We start from the raw sequence: 17,569 nt of genomic DNA, 5'->3' as shown, positions 1-17,569 counted from the left end.
ACGTGTTCTGAGGCTGTGAGGCAACGCCACTGAAGTGCACGTCAAAACGATGGAAGCATTTTGTGACGAGATGTCCAACTCTACCACAGAGCTGACACACAGGGCGATTGTTGCTGTTGCGACCACCTCTTCCACCTCGATTGCGTCCACGAGCACCACGACCGCCATTTTGCCCCCTTCCACCACGATAGGCCAGATTCGCTGATGGATTCGAGTAATTCTCTGAACTCGAGTTCGAATTGAGCGATTCGATTCTCATTTCTTGCGATTGAAGCGCAAATTGAAGTTCAGGAAGAGACGGAGTTTCCGATCTGCTGGTTAGGTTTACCACCACTGACTCGTATTCAGGACTGAGACCTCCGAGAATGTAGAGGATTAGGTCATCGTTCTGGACTGGAGCACCGGCGCAGCTGAGATCGTCTGCGATTGTCTTCATCTTGAGGATGAATTCATTGACGCTGAGATTGCCTTTCTTTGTCGTCTGAAGCGCGAATCGGAGTTGAAGAACTCGAGCCTTCGACGTCGTATGAAAGATCTGGCTCAGCGTTGACCAGACTTCGGCTGAGGTGAGACATCGATTGACGTGACCTAGCATTCCTTCTGAGATGGAGGCGAAGAGCCAACTCAGGAGGAATTGATCGTGTCGAAGCCAGAGCACATACTCTGGATTTGGAATTAGACTCGCACCGCCATTGTTGTCGGTTGTGCTCAGCAGTTGAGACGGACATGCGAGCGTTCCGAGTAGAAATCCTTCGAGTCCGTGAGCTCGCACTGTAGACAGGACTTGTGTGCTCCAGAATTGGAAATTGTTCCGATCGAGTCGGAGACTGAGAGGATTGATGTGTGGGACCACATTCTGGTACAATTTGACTTGATCCGCTAGAGCTTGAAGCCGAGGATCGCTAATTGTTGGTGACGCCGCGGTGTTTTCCGATGACGCCATTGAAAACGCGAATCGATTCAGTCGATGAGCCTTGGCTCTGATACCATATCAAGAATATAGGAGATTGTAGAGAGAGAGAGAGAGAGAGAGAGAGAGAGAGAGAGAGAGAGAGAGAGACGAGAGATGAGTCAAAGACTTCTTGACTGATTTGACTGAATAGCTAACTAATTCTGTTAGCAGAGTATAAATACATTTCTTGAGGCTTTATCTTAGCCGTTCATTCTATCTAGTTGCCATCTAACGGCTTACACTTTAATAATTTTGTATGATTTTTCAGTCGTTTTCTTTTGAATCATCAGTAAATTATTATTATTATCAATAAATTTATGCCTTTTCAGACTTGGTGGAATAACAATTATTTTTTATTTTTAGTTATATTTTTTTATTTTGGTTAAACACAATTTCAATGTTTCGGAAAGATTATACATATTTAACAATAATTTCAACCTGAAGCTACACTAAGAACATATATCTTCATTCGTATTCTTCATTCTACGGTGATCAGATAATTTAACTTGAGCTAAAAGGAAGTACAGTATACATGTTAAATAAAGACACGACAGAAACTTACAAGATTGCTGATACCGTTCACATAAATGAATGGTCATATACAATAAGTACTTCGTAGGTTTTACTAGCTAGCTACGAAAAAAATGGTTCCTTCTAGTTTTATGTTTCTGGAATTTCGATGGCTCGCACTAGAGCCGGCTAACGGTACGCACTGCCGGCCTTGGGCTAAGGCGGGCTAGGCCTAGGCCTAGGGCCCCATATGTGGATGGGCCCCAAAAATTTTACACTTTTTGCCCATTTTTAAGAAAATTTACATTTTTTACCCTAAAAATTTACTTTTTTGGCCCATTTTCTAACAAATTTACATTTTTTACCTTGAAAATTTAAATTTTATTAGTATTATAGGGCCCCAAAATATTGAATCGCCTAGAGCCCCCGGTGAGTTTGGGCCGGCCCTGACGGTACGGAATTTAATGGAAGGAAGATTTTCATTTGTTTTTTTTTTTTTGTGCTTAATGGAAGTATCATTTCCGTAGTTAACAACATCGGAAGGAACTCTTCACTAGCGTTTTAAAAGTGAAAGAAGGCTATCGGAAGATATTTCTTACGTTAACTTCTATTAGTTATTTGTATTTGTATTTTATAAGTAAAAAGTTCTAAACCGTTGATAATTACACATCTAACGGTTGGTATTATTTGTCTCCAATTAATTATTATTTTTAAATAAAAATAGAAAATTACCCCTTTTCGTTAACAAATGTAACAGACGAGAGAGAGAGAGAGAGAGAGAGAGAGAGAGAGAGAGTGAGCCAACTGAATTGTATTGACTTGATTGATTGATTGCACATACACTGGTTCATATAAATACAAACGGCTTGGACTAATCTCAGTCGTCTAAGTCTAACTAACTCTAACTGACTTGCATCCTACGGTACATACTTAATACACCCCCTCAAACTATACATGGTGTGAAATCATGTTTAGTTTGTCAGGCAAGAATGTAAACTGAGGTATGGTGAGTGGCTTTGTGAACATATAAGCTATTTGCTCAGTTGTAGGAACATATCGAACTTTAACCACACCAGACGCCACCTTCTATCTGATGAAATGTACGTCTACTTCAATGTGTTTTTTCCTAGAATGAAACACATGATTAGTAGCCAAGGACCCTGCTCCCATGTTATCACACCAGATCACCGCAGGACCATGATCAAGTTGGACTCCAAGCTCTTTGAAGAGTGATTGAAGCCATATGATTTATGTTGTTGCTGTGGCTAAGGCACGATACTCTGACTTTGTAGAACTTCTTAACACTACATCTTGCTTCTTTGAGAACCAGGAGATGAGGTTTGGACCAAGGAAAACACATACTCCGGTTGTTGATCTTCTATCGAAGGCTGTGAGATTCAGGGTCGGTGTTTTGGTGAACCGTAGACCCTGTGTTGGAGTGCCAACCAAGTACCTTAGTAGCCTCTTGCATGCTACCCAATGTGTCACTGTGGGGGCTTGAAGGTATTGGCTGAACTTGTTTACAGCAAACGAGATATCTGGCCTGGTCATGGTCAGGTATTGTAGTGACCCAATGGTGCTTCTGTACAACGACGGGTGTTCAAACAGTTCTCCATCTCCTTTATAGAGTTTGGCATTTGAACACATAGGTGTAGGACTGGAATTTGCAACACTCATGTTTGTCTTTGCCAAAAGATCTCTGAGGTACTTTTTTTAGTTAGATTGAGACCTGTGTCATCTCTGGTAGCTTAAATCCAAGGAGGAAACTGACTGACCCAAGACTCTCCAGTTTCAAAGACTTGTCGAGGTCTGAGATGGCTTTGGCTATCAGGTCTTGATCATTGCTAGTTATCGGAATATTATCAACATATACCAGTAGATAAATGCAAGTTTTATCCTTCTTGTATATAAAGAGTGATATGTCTGAAACTGAGTTTTTGAATCCCCAGTTTAGGAGTGCTGTGTTGAGTTGATCATACCAGGCTCTTGGTGCCTGTTTTAGCCCATATAGAGCTTTATCGATGAAGCCCTTCGGTTGATAAGTGAAGACTTCTTCATGTAGGATGCCATTGAGGAAGGCATTGTTGACATCGAGCTGCTTGATATCCCAGCCATAAGTCACAGCTAGGCTGAATATTATTTTCAGTGTAGATGGCTTCACCACTGGACTGTACATCTCAAAGAAATCCACACCAGCACTTTGCTCGAAGCCTCCAGCCACCAGCCGAGCTTTGAGTTTGTTCAGTAACCCATATGATTTTTGCTTCACTTTGAAGATCCACTTGTTAGAGACAATGTTTGTTGCTTGATCTGCAGGTACTAGGGACCAGGTCTTATTCTTCTGCAAGGCATTGAACTCGGCATCCATAACAGCTTTCCATTGAGGGTTAGACAAAACATCATAAACAGTATTGGGTTCTTCAACTATATCACACATGGACGATTCAACATTAAAGGTCCTTGGTTTAAGGGATCCAGTTTTTGTTCGAGTGAGCATGTGATGTAAATTTGGTTGTGTGTGTGATTGTTGAGAACTACTGTGACGGATGATTGGGTGTGTGGGTGGGGGTAGGCCAGTGGATGTGGTAAAAGGTAGGACAATTTGTAGGGTGTTATCATGAGTGTTCTGTGTATGGTGTGTGTGGGGAGAGTCAGGTATGACTGGTTGAGTTATTGTGTGTGGTATGTTGTACTGTGTATGGTGTGTTTGAGAAGAGTCAGGTGTGACTGGTTGGATTGTTGTGTGTTGTTGATGTGTGACTGAGTGCTTGGGGGGGAGTGTATTGGTCCCTGAGTTTGACCAGGACTTGGGAGTTGATGAATGGGATTCGACCTGTTTGGAGTAACAAAAATGGGACCAGGTATTGAACCAGTGGACACTGAACTGGTTCTAGTTATTTCCTGAGAAAATATATCATTGTAAGGAAAGTTTGACTCATCAAAAAGCACACTACGAGCAATTTAAATTCTCCCAGAGGGATGAAGACACCTGTACCCTTTGTGAAATGGGCTGTACCCAAGGAAAACACACATTGATGACTTGTACATGAATTTGTTTTGATTGTAGGGTCTCAAATATGGGTAACAAGCACATCCAAAAACCTTCAGAAAGTTGTAGTCTGGTTTGTGTTTATGAAGCAGTTCAAAAGGTGACTTGTTGTGTAAGGTTTGTTATGGTAGCCTGTTTATGGTGAAAACAGATGTGACAAATGCATCCCACCAGAATTTGTATGGAAGTTTGGCTGTGGCAAGGAAGGTGAGTCCCATTTCAGTGATGTGTTGGTGTTTTCTTTCAGCTCTTCCATGTTGTTGATGTGTGTGTGGGCAGGGGTGTCTAAAGGTTATGCCAAGCTTCTGTAGGATAGGTACTAGGGTTCTATATTCCCCACCCCAGTCAGTCTGTATGGCTTTGATTTTGGTGTTGAACTGTCTTTCTATGTAGGAGTTAAATCTGGTAACTATGGCACATGTTTCATTTTTGGTTTTTATGGGAAAAATCCAGGTGAATCTTGTGTAGTCATTTACAAAATGAATGTAATCTTTGTAGCCATCTACAGACGTATCAAGTGAGGGACCACATAAGTCAGAGTGAATTAGATCAAAAGGTGCTTGTGTGTGTTTCAACTTTGGAAAAATGAAATTGATGAAGTTTGCCGATAGCACAATCAGAACAAAACAAGAGTTTATTGACATTAGTGTTGCAATTTACAGCTTTGAGAACAGTACAGAGAACGTGTTTTGATGTGTGACCAAGGCGTTTATGCCAAGTGTTTACATCAGTGGCACTAGAGTTATTTGAGGTATTGCACACATTTGACTCACTAGGACAAAAAACGTCATCCGGTGCGACGATTATCGCACCAAATACCTCATATGTCGCACCTAATAGTTTATTAGGTGCGACATTAGGTGCGACAAAGTCGCACCGAATATGCCGTCGCTAAAGGCATTAGGTGCGACATGTCGCACCTAATAGTCATACCTTTAGGTGCGACATATCAGGTGCGACAATGTCGCACCTAATATGTTTTTTAAATTAAAAAAAATTACAAAATCAGAAATAGAATGCTGTTCGATCCAGGGGGCAGGGCGGGGGCTGGTCCAGGCGGCGGTGGGGCAAGGCGGGGGGCTGGTCCAGGCGGCGGTGGGGCGGGCGGGCAGGGGGCTGGTCCAGGCGGCGGGGCGGGGTTGGTCCAGGCGGCGGCGGGGCGGGGCTGGTCTAGGCGGCGGCGGGGCAGGCTGGGAGAGACAGACAGAGTGAGAGATGGCCGGTGAGACAGATAGAGAGAGAAATAGAGGGGGACGTATCAGGAAGGTCCGGCAGCGGCGGAGCGGAGAGGGACGGCGGCGGGGACTGGCTGAGAGAGAGAGAGAGAGAGACAGTGCGAGATGGTGAGAGACGGCCGGTGAGACAGAGAGAGAGAGATGGGGACGTACCAGGATGGGCCGGCAGCGGCGGAGCGGGGAAGGACGGCGGCGGGGGCTGGCTGAGAGAGAGAGACCTTGTGAGATGAGAGAGAGATAGTGAGTTAATGTGTGAAAAAGGAGAAACGCAGGGTTTAAAACCCTAAACCTATTGGGTGCGACATTGTCGCACCTAATAATCATATTGGGTGAGACAATGTCGCACCCAATATGAAATCCCAAATCCAAAAAAAATTCGGCGGGATTCGCTGACAAATTTAATTTTAAAACTCATTTGGTGCGACATTTGTCGCACCTAAAGGTATTAGGTGCGACATATTCATATTAGGTGCGACAATGTCGCACCGAATAACACTAAACATTAGTGAAATTTTTAGTCATCCGGATGAGTATCCGGTGCGACATGTCGCACCTAATATGGGCTTAGGTGCGACTATTAGGTGCGACATATCGCACCTAATACCCTTCCGCACCCAATATGCTAATTTGTAGTAGTGACTCAAAACTAGACTTTGACTTTGCTGTAGACCTATTTTTATTTGTACAATTGCACACACTAGACTGATTACACACTTTGAAATTTTTGAGACAGCACTACAATAAAAAACAGATTTCCATTTAGAGAAACACAAAGGCACGAAGGTTTGGCTTGAGAAGGGCATCCAGTTGTGAGAGATCAAGCTGATATAGGCTACCTTTAAGCACTGCCACCAACAAGACTCTCATCGAATCCTTGTCCTTAATAAGACATTTATCATCATAGAACTCAATCAGCACATTGTTGTGTTTTGTGAATTGAGATATGCTTAAGAGATTTTTGGTGAAATTAGGGACATGTATGATGTTTTTCAGCAACAAGTTGTTTTGATTGACCTTTAAAGTTGAATATCCTATGTGTAAAATAGGTAAAGAAGAGCCATTACCTACTATGAGCTTGTTCTTACTCTTGTAGTCAGCCTGGAGATTGATGTTGGAGAGATCCGAGGTCACATGGTTTATAGCTCCACTGTCAAGGAACCACTCCTGGTTAGTTTGATCATCTTGGCTGGTTGCCACGTGTGCTTGTGTTGAAGACGTTCCTCGTGCTTGAGAGCCATTATGACCTTGTGAAGACATGTCTTGAGGTGAGCCTTGTGGAGTCGAGCCTTGGAAAGCCAGATCAAACCAATGGAAGCAGTTCACCGATAGATGATAAACTCTGCCGCACAATTGACAGGTAGGTCTGGATCCATTGTTGCCACGTCCTCCAGATCTTCCACGGTCACATCCTCGGTTGTTCCGGCCACCATAGTTGCCTCGTCCTCATCTTTGAGCCACATTCTCCATCGGAGCTCCAAAAGGATCTTCTAAGACTGCAGAATTCTGTGTTTCAATTCGCATCTCATGTGACTAGAGTGCAAATTGAACTTCAGGTAGCGACATGGAATTTGATCTACTCGTGAGATTCACAACGACTGATTCATACTCCGATCCTAATCCTCCAAGTGCACAGAGAATCAGATCATCATCTCTGATCACTGATCCAACACAACTCAAATTTTCGGCAATCGTCTTCATTTTGAGTATATACTCATCAATGCTCAGATTTCCTTTCTTCATTATTTGCAATGCAAATCTCAAAATGACTTTTGCCTTTGAAGTCGTCTGAAAGATATGGCCAAGTGTGGACCAAACCGATGCTGAATTGACACATCGATTGACATGACCTAGCATGTTCTCCGAAATCGATGCGAAAAGCCAGCTGAGAAGGAATTGGTCGTGTCGAAGCCAGAGGAAATACTCTGGATTTGGCGCTGAGGTCGAATCGCCATTGACGCCTGAGACTTGCAGCGACTGAGGGAGACATGGAAGAGTTCCAAGAAGGAAGCCTTCAAGTCCATGAGCTCGAGCTGTGGAGACTACTTGAGTGCTCCAAAACTTCCAATCTAGTCACAGGCTGAGCGGATTGACGTGTGGAACGAGGTTCTGATAGATATGCATCTGTGTTGAGGAAGCTTGTCCATGAGGATCGCTGGAGATTGAAGATCCACTCGAAAACGCCATTGTTGCTCGAAGCTCGATTTCAAGAAACTCGCTCTTATACCATAACAAACGTAACAGACTTAGAGAGAGAGAGAGAGAGAGAGAGAGAGAGAGAGAGAGTGAGCCAACTGAATTGTATTGACTTGATTGATTGATTGCACATACACTGTTTGATATAAATACAAACGGCTTGGACTAATCTCAGTCGTCCAAGTCTAACTAACTCTAACTGACTTGCATCCTATAGTACATACTTAATATTCACTAAGCTAAAAAAATTGGCTAACGAAAATACCACATCTGTTAACTTCTAGAAGGTAAAAAATTGTCTAACGAAAGTTCCACTTCCGTTAAACAGTAAAAGACACAGTAACAGAACTGGTATTTTCACTTCCTTTCATTGCATATGATGACCTCGCACTAGTATTCCTTTTTTGGACTTTTTGGTTAAATGCACTCCAAATCAATTGTAGAACAATTAACTTTAGAAATGATAGTGATAGGACTTTTCCGTATAATCACTATACTATAGGTAATCCCAAGAGCACCTTCTTAGCTCAAATTTGTACTAGCTATGAAAAAAATTGGTTTCCTTTGTGACTTTCATGTCAAAAATCATAGAGAGGTTAGTAATTTAACCTGAAGCTACACTAAGAACATGTATCTTCATTTTATGGCGATCAGTATAATTTAACTTGACCGGAAAGGAAATACAATATACATGTTAAATTAGTAAAGACTACACGACACAAACTAGAAGACTGTTGATACCTTTCATAGAATGGTGAGATATTTACTAGCTAGCAACGACAAAAAAATGGTTCCTTTAATTTTTCCTTTTTTGGAAATTTAATGGCCTCCTATTAGTATTCCTTTTCAGGTTCAAGGCCATGATGTGTGGTAGACAATCAATCACTATAGGATTATTAACTATTTCAGAGATGCATGGTTGTAGTAAAGGCCGCTGGTGACAGCGTTTACAATCAGTGTAGTATATTATAGCCAATCAATGTAGTGACCCATAACATGATGTGTGGCCCCAATCACTGGAATGATCAGTGTAGTAGTAGATCAATCAATTATGTGTGGAAATTTTCCTATATATAGAGATGGATAAATCGAGTTTTGAGAAGAAAAACAAACAAGATATATAATAGTAAAGAGAAAAAGAAAAATGAATAGGAATATGATGATGAAGATGATGGTGGGAGTGGCAATAATGGGATTATTGGTCTCACCGGCGAGTTGTGGGCGCGGCTACACGTTCATTACTCCCAGTCCGAACCGCTGCAGAATTCCGACTGAGTACTGCACGGTGACGCAGGCCAAGATATGCTGTGAAGGGCTGTATTGTGCTGGCGCTGGAATTGGTGGCTCGTGTGAACGCCAAGCGGTTTGTTTCCCACAAGGCCATGGCTGCAACCTCATGACTAGTCCATGTTGCTACCCTAACGTGTGCTCTTCCTACGACGGTAACGGAAGGTGTGTGCCAGAATATGCTCTTCGTGATCAACCAATTATGTTACCTATGTAATATGCATGATTCCATGCTATGTTACGATAATAATAATCATCTTAAATAATTGTGGGATCTTCTTTCCGTGTGAGAGGGAGCCACTACCCGTGTGCTATTTACCTTTCTTGTTCAGTTCCTTGTCTTTTCGTGTGTGAACGGAGAACTCAATGAACTATCATGGTCAGAGTTAGGGTACTATCCCCTTTTGTATCACCAAACTCTAGTTTCTTTATGACCGAAATAAGATATGATCATGTTCTCTTATTTTGTCGTCTTTCATTTTGTACTAGTCACTACAGTCATCCTGTCCTTTCGGATCTATTAATAAAATAATATTTTTTTTTCTTCTACTTCATCACAACACGACATAGCTAGGTTAATTGATATTTACCAAGGGTGATTTGTTGTATGGGACCTATTTGCAGCACCGTTTTCCAATTCACAATATATATCCGACGAAGGGCTGCAGTGAATGAATTATTGATGCAAAATTGTGAGTGGTAAGATTCAAATCATGCTTGAATAGAAAACATAAATATATAATAATAATAATAATAATAATAATAATAATAATAATCTAGTATTCTTAATCAAATTATAAAATTAATCATAACATTCGTGTTTCATTAGTTAAACGTTAAAACTCATAAAAAAGTTAACAATCAGATTTTATTAATAGACGCAAAAAGACGATAATACTTTTAAGCCTTTTTGTCCATTAATTGCCAATTAAAGCTTAAAATTAGTAACTGAGTCAGCGCCATAATCAAACTCACGTAAATCGAGAATAAATTAATTGTTGCATGCAACATACCAACAAATAACAATATGCTACTTAAACCCATCAATGCTAAAGAAAGAAGAAAAAAGAGAAGAGTTCTATTGTGAAGTACAAAATTGTGAGTGGTAAGATTCAAATCATGCTTGAATCGAAAACATAATAATAATAATAATAATAATAATAATAATAATAATAATAATAATAATAATAATAATAATAATAATAATAATAATAATAATAATAATAATCTAGTATTCTTAATCAAATTATAAAATTAATCATAACATTCGTGTTTCATTAGTTAAACGTTAAAACTCATAAAAAAAAAAAAGTTAAGAACAACAAGAAATAAAAAGGTTCCAAACTGCAACAAAGCAACAGAAGAGGTACGTATTGGGGAAGAGATTCATCCATCAGATATCTACAAAAGAATGCCCTGATCAATTGCTACAAAAGCAAACAAAAACTATGTCGGTTGGTGATATTGAAATGAGAGCAATGCCCTGTAATTCGATCATTTCGTGACAATTGGCTAATAATTAAAAATCGGTGGATTTGTGAACATGTCGTTTTCCTGTTTTTTTTTTTTCTTTGTACGGAAACATGTCATTTTTCTATAATCAGCAACAGGACAAGGCCTGCAGTGAATGAATTATTGATGCAGTGGTATATTCATCATTGATCAGATTCGTAATACATCTCCATTTAATGACGTAGCAGTAAATGAATTATTAATGCACTGGTCCATTGAGTATTGGTCAAATTCGTAAGCATGCATGTGTACGTACATGTTAAATAAAGACACAACACAAACTAGAAGATTGTTGATACCTTTCTATTGAATGTATGTAGATATAACTAAGCTGACATGTCATCGTCATAGCTAAAAAACTTGGAACGTATTGTCAATTGGAAGTTGTAAATTTGTAAACGAACTGATATTGATTAAGCACATTATATTTATATCAAACAGTTGAGAGACGAATACCGTTAGTCAAAATCAGTTCAAATTGATCGTTTCGAATTCATCTGATCTTTTTCCATAGATTCTCTCTCTCTCTGGTTTCTTCTCTATATCTTCGCTTCGCTCAACAATAGCGTTTTCGGCGAACACGCAGTCATCTTCGACAACGCTCGATACCACGCTGATTAGTCATGATAGGTTTTGCTCGTCATATCAATCCTTGAGCTTTAAGCTCGATTGGAACAACTTCCTATTCCGGAGTTCTCTAAGTCCTCTCAACGATTTGCGCGCAAGGATTGGACGGCTTTCTTCAAGGAAAAGTTTTGATTCCAGCTCAATTCAACAGATCGACCAATTCTGATGGAGTCGCAAGTCAAACGCCAAATCCAGAGCACATCCTCTGGCTCAGGCACGATCAATTTCTTCTATGCTAGCTATTCGTGTCTTTCTCGGAAGGAAGGCTTGGCCGCGTCAATCGGTGCCTCACCTTCGCCGATTGTTGCGATTTTTACGCGCGCAAGTGCACGTGTCGCTCAAGTATATAGTGAATTAAGTACGAGTGTCGATCCCACGAGGAACAAGCTTAATTAACAAACAAATCAACTAGCACGAATTGAACTAAAGATGAGATGGAAAGATGTCACAAATTGTTGACAAGTTCTAACGCAAATAAATAACAAAATACTCAAATAAAAGTTGTAAGCAGAAAGAGAGGCTAAGGACCAAGGCTTCACGGGTTTATTCAACGGTTTGGATACACGAATTTTACGCACAATCAATAATCAACTCACTACTCTTTGCTAACCATACTCACAGAATAATATTGCTAAATCTCTCTCGAGCATCTAACAACCTATGTCAAAATTAGGAAAATCTTATCTCGATCTCAATCCCTAACAATGGCATGCATTAATTTCAAGAGTATTCACGCGATTCTATGGCAACCTAACTATCTCTAGCATAGGCATGCATCATAGTAATTCAAACCAAAACACTAACAACCTAATCTTTCTCAAGCATCAAGTTGAAGTATAAAATCATGAACAAGGTAGCTAATCTCGATCAAGCATTAAAAACGGATTTGAATTAAGCAAAGCAATAGAGAATGGAAATTGAATTTCAATATATTAAATCACATCCATAACCGTATCCTAAACCCGCTACGCTATAGTCCTTAATGGAATTAGTTCATGGCGTAGCGAGAAAACAAAAATAAAATAAAAGAAAAAGAAGAAGAAACCATAATTGAAATCTAAATTGAAAATTAAAATACGGGAGTTCAAGAGTAAAAGAGAAGAAGAAAACTGTAATTGGCGCGAATTGATGAAGAACGACTCTCCTCTTCCTCTCTATCTCTCCCAAACACTAAGAAAAACAATGAAAAAGTACCAAAAGTCATAAACAAGAGATTGAGAGCTGTATTTATAGGCCTAGGTCAAAATCCTTGAGTTTCTCTTAATTTTCGGAGCAGATTGGGTAATTAAAAGTGATCCAACGGTTCAGATCGACTCCAAATCAGCGTTTCCTCTTTTTTTGTCTCGGCGGACCTCGCGGCGTGCAGTTCTAGGGTCGCGCCGCGAGGTTGACATCCCGGAAGACCTCGAGTTCCGCGCTTCATGCTCGGAGATCGATTTCGGCGATTTTCGGAATCTCGCGGCGCGACCCACTAGGGGGTCGCGCCGCGCACTTTTTTTTCCTGCGCGCACCGATTTTGTAACGGCCATAACTCCTAGCTCCGATGTCCGATTCTTGCAAATAAATATGCGTTGGAAAGCTAAGAGAGAGCTCTATCCAATCATGAAATTGGATCATCCAAAATGTTTAATTTAAACTCTCAGAATTGTTCACAAGAGGACGCTATATTTCTTCTTTGCTCTAACTTGGCGAAAAGTCTTCGAATCTTCTCAAAATGGCTCCGTTACTTCACGTGATGCTCTACTAACCTCCTTAATACCTCATTGGCCTCTAAAACCTACAAGTCTCTCAAAAACACACTAAAACATCACAAATACTCGAGAACAAGCTCGGATTTAGTCGGGAAAATAGGAGTTTTCCGCGTTATTAACGCACCTATCAAATACCCCCAAACTTAAATTGTTGCTTGTCCTCAAGCAACAAAACAAATAACACAAAATAAAACACACGAAGGAAGTTACCTACACTAAATTGGTAAATCTCAATACTTTAAGTAAAATAACTTACTCATATTTGTCTCAATTTTAAACCTTTAGACTTACATCTACACAGAAAACCATGGTTTTAAACTCTAAGTCAACTACCAAATGTAAAAGAATCCATACAAGTTCGTGTTAGCTCAAGCCGTTTGCAATGTTATTCTGTCTCGATTAGCTTTCGATTCCCAAGTCTCGTAGCCTTTCCCAATCCTAATATGCGACCACAAGAATCGATTCTTTGAGTGATAGTTTATTCGATTCGACACACCATAAGCCTTCTCTTCACCCTTGATCTCCACTAATGCGCACATGTCATTTCTAGCTCGTCAATAGGTCTTTAAGGCTTGTAATGTTTTAGGCTAGGGTCAAAGGTATTGAATGGAATTTTTAGTGGCTCAAACATCGACCTTAGCGACTCAAATCTCTCACCAAAATCACAACCCTCATACAAAACTCATTCACTCATCCCCACGTTCTTGGCATCAAATTTCGCCTAACATGAACGTTTTCCTTAGTCTTTTATTTCCCGTGTTCCCCCCCCCCCCCCCCCCCCACCCCAAACTTCAACTCACGACAAGCGACAAGTCTCTAAAACAAAAACATAGAACACCACGCCAAAATAGAAAAAATTTGACATAAATAAACACTCTTCTTTTTTTTCTTTTTTTTTTTCAGATTTTTTTTTTCTTTTTTTTTTTGCTTTTTTTTTTTTGCATAACGATATAAATAATCACCGGCGTGGTGTGTCTAGTGGACAATGTAATATGTAGAGACGAGTCGGAGAACATGTCATAAAATAGAAAAAATTTCACTTAACAATGTCAATTTCACTTCCAGAGACGATCTCAAAAGCCAGAGTCCTACAACTTCATCTTGCTCGTCAAACCATGAAGAAAGGAAACCCTGGCATCGATGAATACGTCATCAAGATGAAGACGAGTAGAGATGACCTAAGTCTAGTCGGATCTACAATCAAAGACGATGATCTAGTACTCTAAATCTTGGGCAGACTAGGATCAGAGTATGAATCGGTATAGTGGTAAATCTCACTAGCAGATCTTATGACCTCACCCTCCCTAAGATACAATTTGCGTTGCAATCATATGAGATGAGACTTGAGGTGATCAACGCCGTCAACATAGCAGATCCTCTGTCTGCACCAATGGCCAATCTGGTGATTCAAGGAGGTCGAGGCAACAATGGCCGTCGTGGATGTAGACGCGGACGAGGAAAATTAGGAGGCCATAACTAAAACAATAGCAACAACATGCTAATAGGTCAACTCTGCGCAGAGTTGGACATTTGCTCAACAAATTCTTCCACATATTCGACGACAATTCTCTGGCCACTCACTATCAAATAAGAGCTTGCCTCAACAGCAAGCAAATGGATCGTCACATCAACAACAACATGGAGCTCAAGCCTTTACAGTTGCAACACCAAATGAGTGGAGCTACGCATCACGTCACGTCAGATGTGGCCAACATCAATAAAAGCTTTGACTATAAGGGTAAGAACAAACTCATTGTAGGTAATGGTTCTCACTGCCTAATTTACATATTAGTGATTCTTCTTTAAAGAGTGATAATGGTAACCTGCATTTGAGAAATATCCTTCATGTCCCTAGTATAACTAACAACCGTATTAGCATATCTCAATTTACCAAAGATAACAACATCCTAATTTAATTCTTTCATTATCATTGTCTTATCATGGTCAAGGTCACGAAGGATGTGTAGTAGTAGCTCCTAGAGATGGACTCGTCCTAACTTTCACATCTTCTCCAACCAAGATTTCAAGCTCTTGTTGCATCTCCGAATGGCAATTTGTTTTTAATGGGTTAGTAAAACAATCTAGATTATTGTATTGAGTCAAATGTTTATAGCACTCTCTAATAATGCCATCACAACTGATTTTAATGTGTGGCATAGTCGCCTAGGACACAAATCAAAAGATGTACTCAATTATATTCTAAACTCTGAAAAAGTCATGTTTCTGTGTCCAAACTAAAGTTTTGTTCAAATTGTGCTATTGGCAATATTCATCAATTCAACTTTGCTGTTGTAGAAATTCAAATCAACAATGCTTTTTATTTGATTCACTCTGACATTTGGAGCCCTTTTATGTTGATGGTTACAAATATTATGTACATGATGAATTTACTCGTTTTACTTGGATCTTTCCACTCAAAACCAAATCTGAGACCAAAATCATCTTTCACAGATTCAATACATACATAAAAAAAAACTTATAACAAAGATCTACTCCAAAAGATCAATATGATGGAGTCAAAAGCAAGTCCAACACCCATGTGTCCGAGCCACAAGCTGCAGAAAGATGACATAATTTGACCATGCGTTAATCTCTTGACAGAAACACAATAGGGTCATTACAGTACCTCACAATGACCGGATCAAATACCTCTTTCACGCACTACTAGAAAATATGTCTTTCACAACATTTCTTTTGACGGCGTTTGATGAAAAAAATAGCACTAAAGGCATTTTTATAAAAAAGCGACGAATCGGAAGGATTCACGTGGACCTTTCTGACGAGTGCCATAGAAAATAAGAGAAGGCATTTACATATAACCGCAATCTTTTCTTTTAGACCAATCAGACGGCGCCACGCGGGCGTGTTAGTAGAACTATACACGGTGTTTATATAGAAACGGCGTTTATAGTTTTGATCGAATAAAAACATGGCACGTGGAGTGTCAAACTTTTACTGTGTTTATATAGAAGCGCCTTCAAAAGTTTTTAACTCCATTGACATCCTCCACCTTCTCAGCCCTCCTCCATCGCCATCGACCATACTTTACCACGCCAACCACAGCGAGCGACCGAGACCCACGATTCACGGGACGTTTCTGGACGAAATTATTTAGGCTACTCGGGTCCAACCTCAACATTTCCACAAGCTTTCATCCACAGACGGGCAAACAAAGAGAACAAATAAACTCTTGGAGCTCTACCAACAGGACTGGGCGAAACTCTTGGACGTAGCGCAGCTTTCCTACAATTTGCAACGAAGTGAAGCCACAAACAAGAGTCCATTTGAACTCATTACGGGGCAACAACCAATGACGCCACTTTCCCTGGTGACAAGATACGAAGGAAAGAACCCGACCGCATTCAAGTTCGCTAAAGCTTGGCATGAACAGGCCGAAGTGGCACGAGCTTATCTTCACAAAGCCAGCAAACGAATGAAGAAGTGGGCAGACTTTCAAATATTTTCAAAATTTATGAAATTTCTTGTTTGTGTAGGTGATATTATGGATTTTGAACCATTTTAAAGGGTTGGATTCTTGTGTTTCAGCCTCTAACATTACCTCCAACCCAAGTTAGGATTTGTAACTTGCGTTTTATGTTCTTATATATGCCCAAAATAATTAGGGGTATTTGTATTCTAAGTGTTGTTATTTTTGTATATATGACATAATTTATTTGGCAAAATAAATTGTAACAGAGTTGTTCAAGTCGGCATGTCTACAAGTTGTTCAAGCAACCTCTGCAACATGCAGTCAGGGAAGTTGCGTATTTTTTTACGCGAAAATCATGTAACTACTATGTTGGTTAGTTACCCGATTTACTTGGAGATGTCATCACGGATCTTCAGGGATTCGTTGATATTATTTCTGCGTAGGAATTCAGAACCTGACAATATATAAATTCACCTAGGGTTTGTATCTTTGGCCAACGAGGTTCTTCGACTGTTTCGCTAGTTACGAAGTCGTAATTTCTTTACGTGTCTTCTCATCCCAGAGAACTTCATCGATAACATGCATTGATTAACTCAGAGCTTTTGTATCGTCATACTAAGCTTGAGATCGTGTGTCGCATAAGTGTGCTATTGATCTTCGGTGCAAGATCGGGGTAAAACAGAGAGAGGAATCTCTGGTTCAAAGCGGGCTTGAATTCATACTCACTGGAGATAACCATTGAAGATCGATAATAGCAAAGAGGAGTTTTGTCTAACTTAATATTCCTATAATCGTGGTTGATTGAGATAGTGGATTACTTTTACACGGACGTCACAGTCCCCCTGAGTAGGTTGTTATACCAAACAGGGTTTTCAATTTCTCTGTGTCCTTTACTGCTTTCTGTTTGATTGTTTTGTTTCCATAGCATTGCATCTAGTCTGTTAAAACAATCAGTTGTTCTACAAGTTGCTTAACCTATAACTTGAACAACCATCTTAACAGCGTTAGTTAATTTCACTAAGT

This window comes from Urtica dioica, chromosome 7 (assembly GCF_054948205.1).
Source record: "Urtica dioica subsp. dioica isolate 48M chromosome 7, U.dioica_male_clone48M_v1_H2, whole genome shotgun sequence".
Lineage (NCBI taxonomy): Eukaryota > Viridiplantae > Streptophyta > Magnoliopsida > Rosales > Urticaceae > Urtica > Urtica dioica.
The sequence above is the reverse complement of the archived record's forward strand: the minus strand, read 5'-3'. Positions refer to the sequence as shown.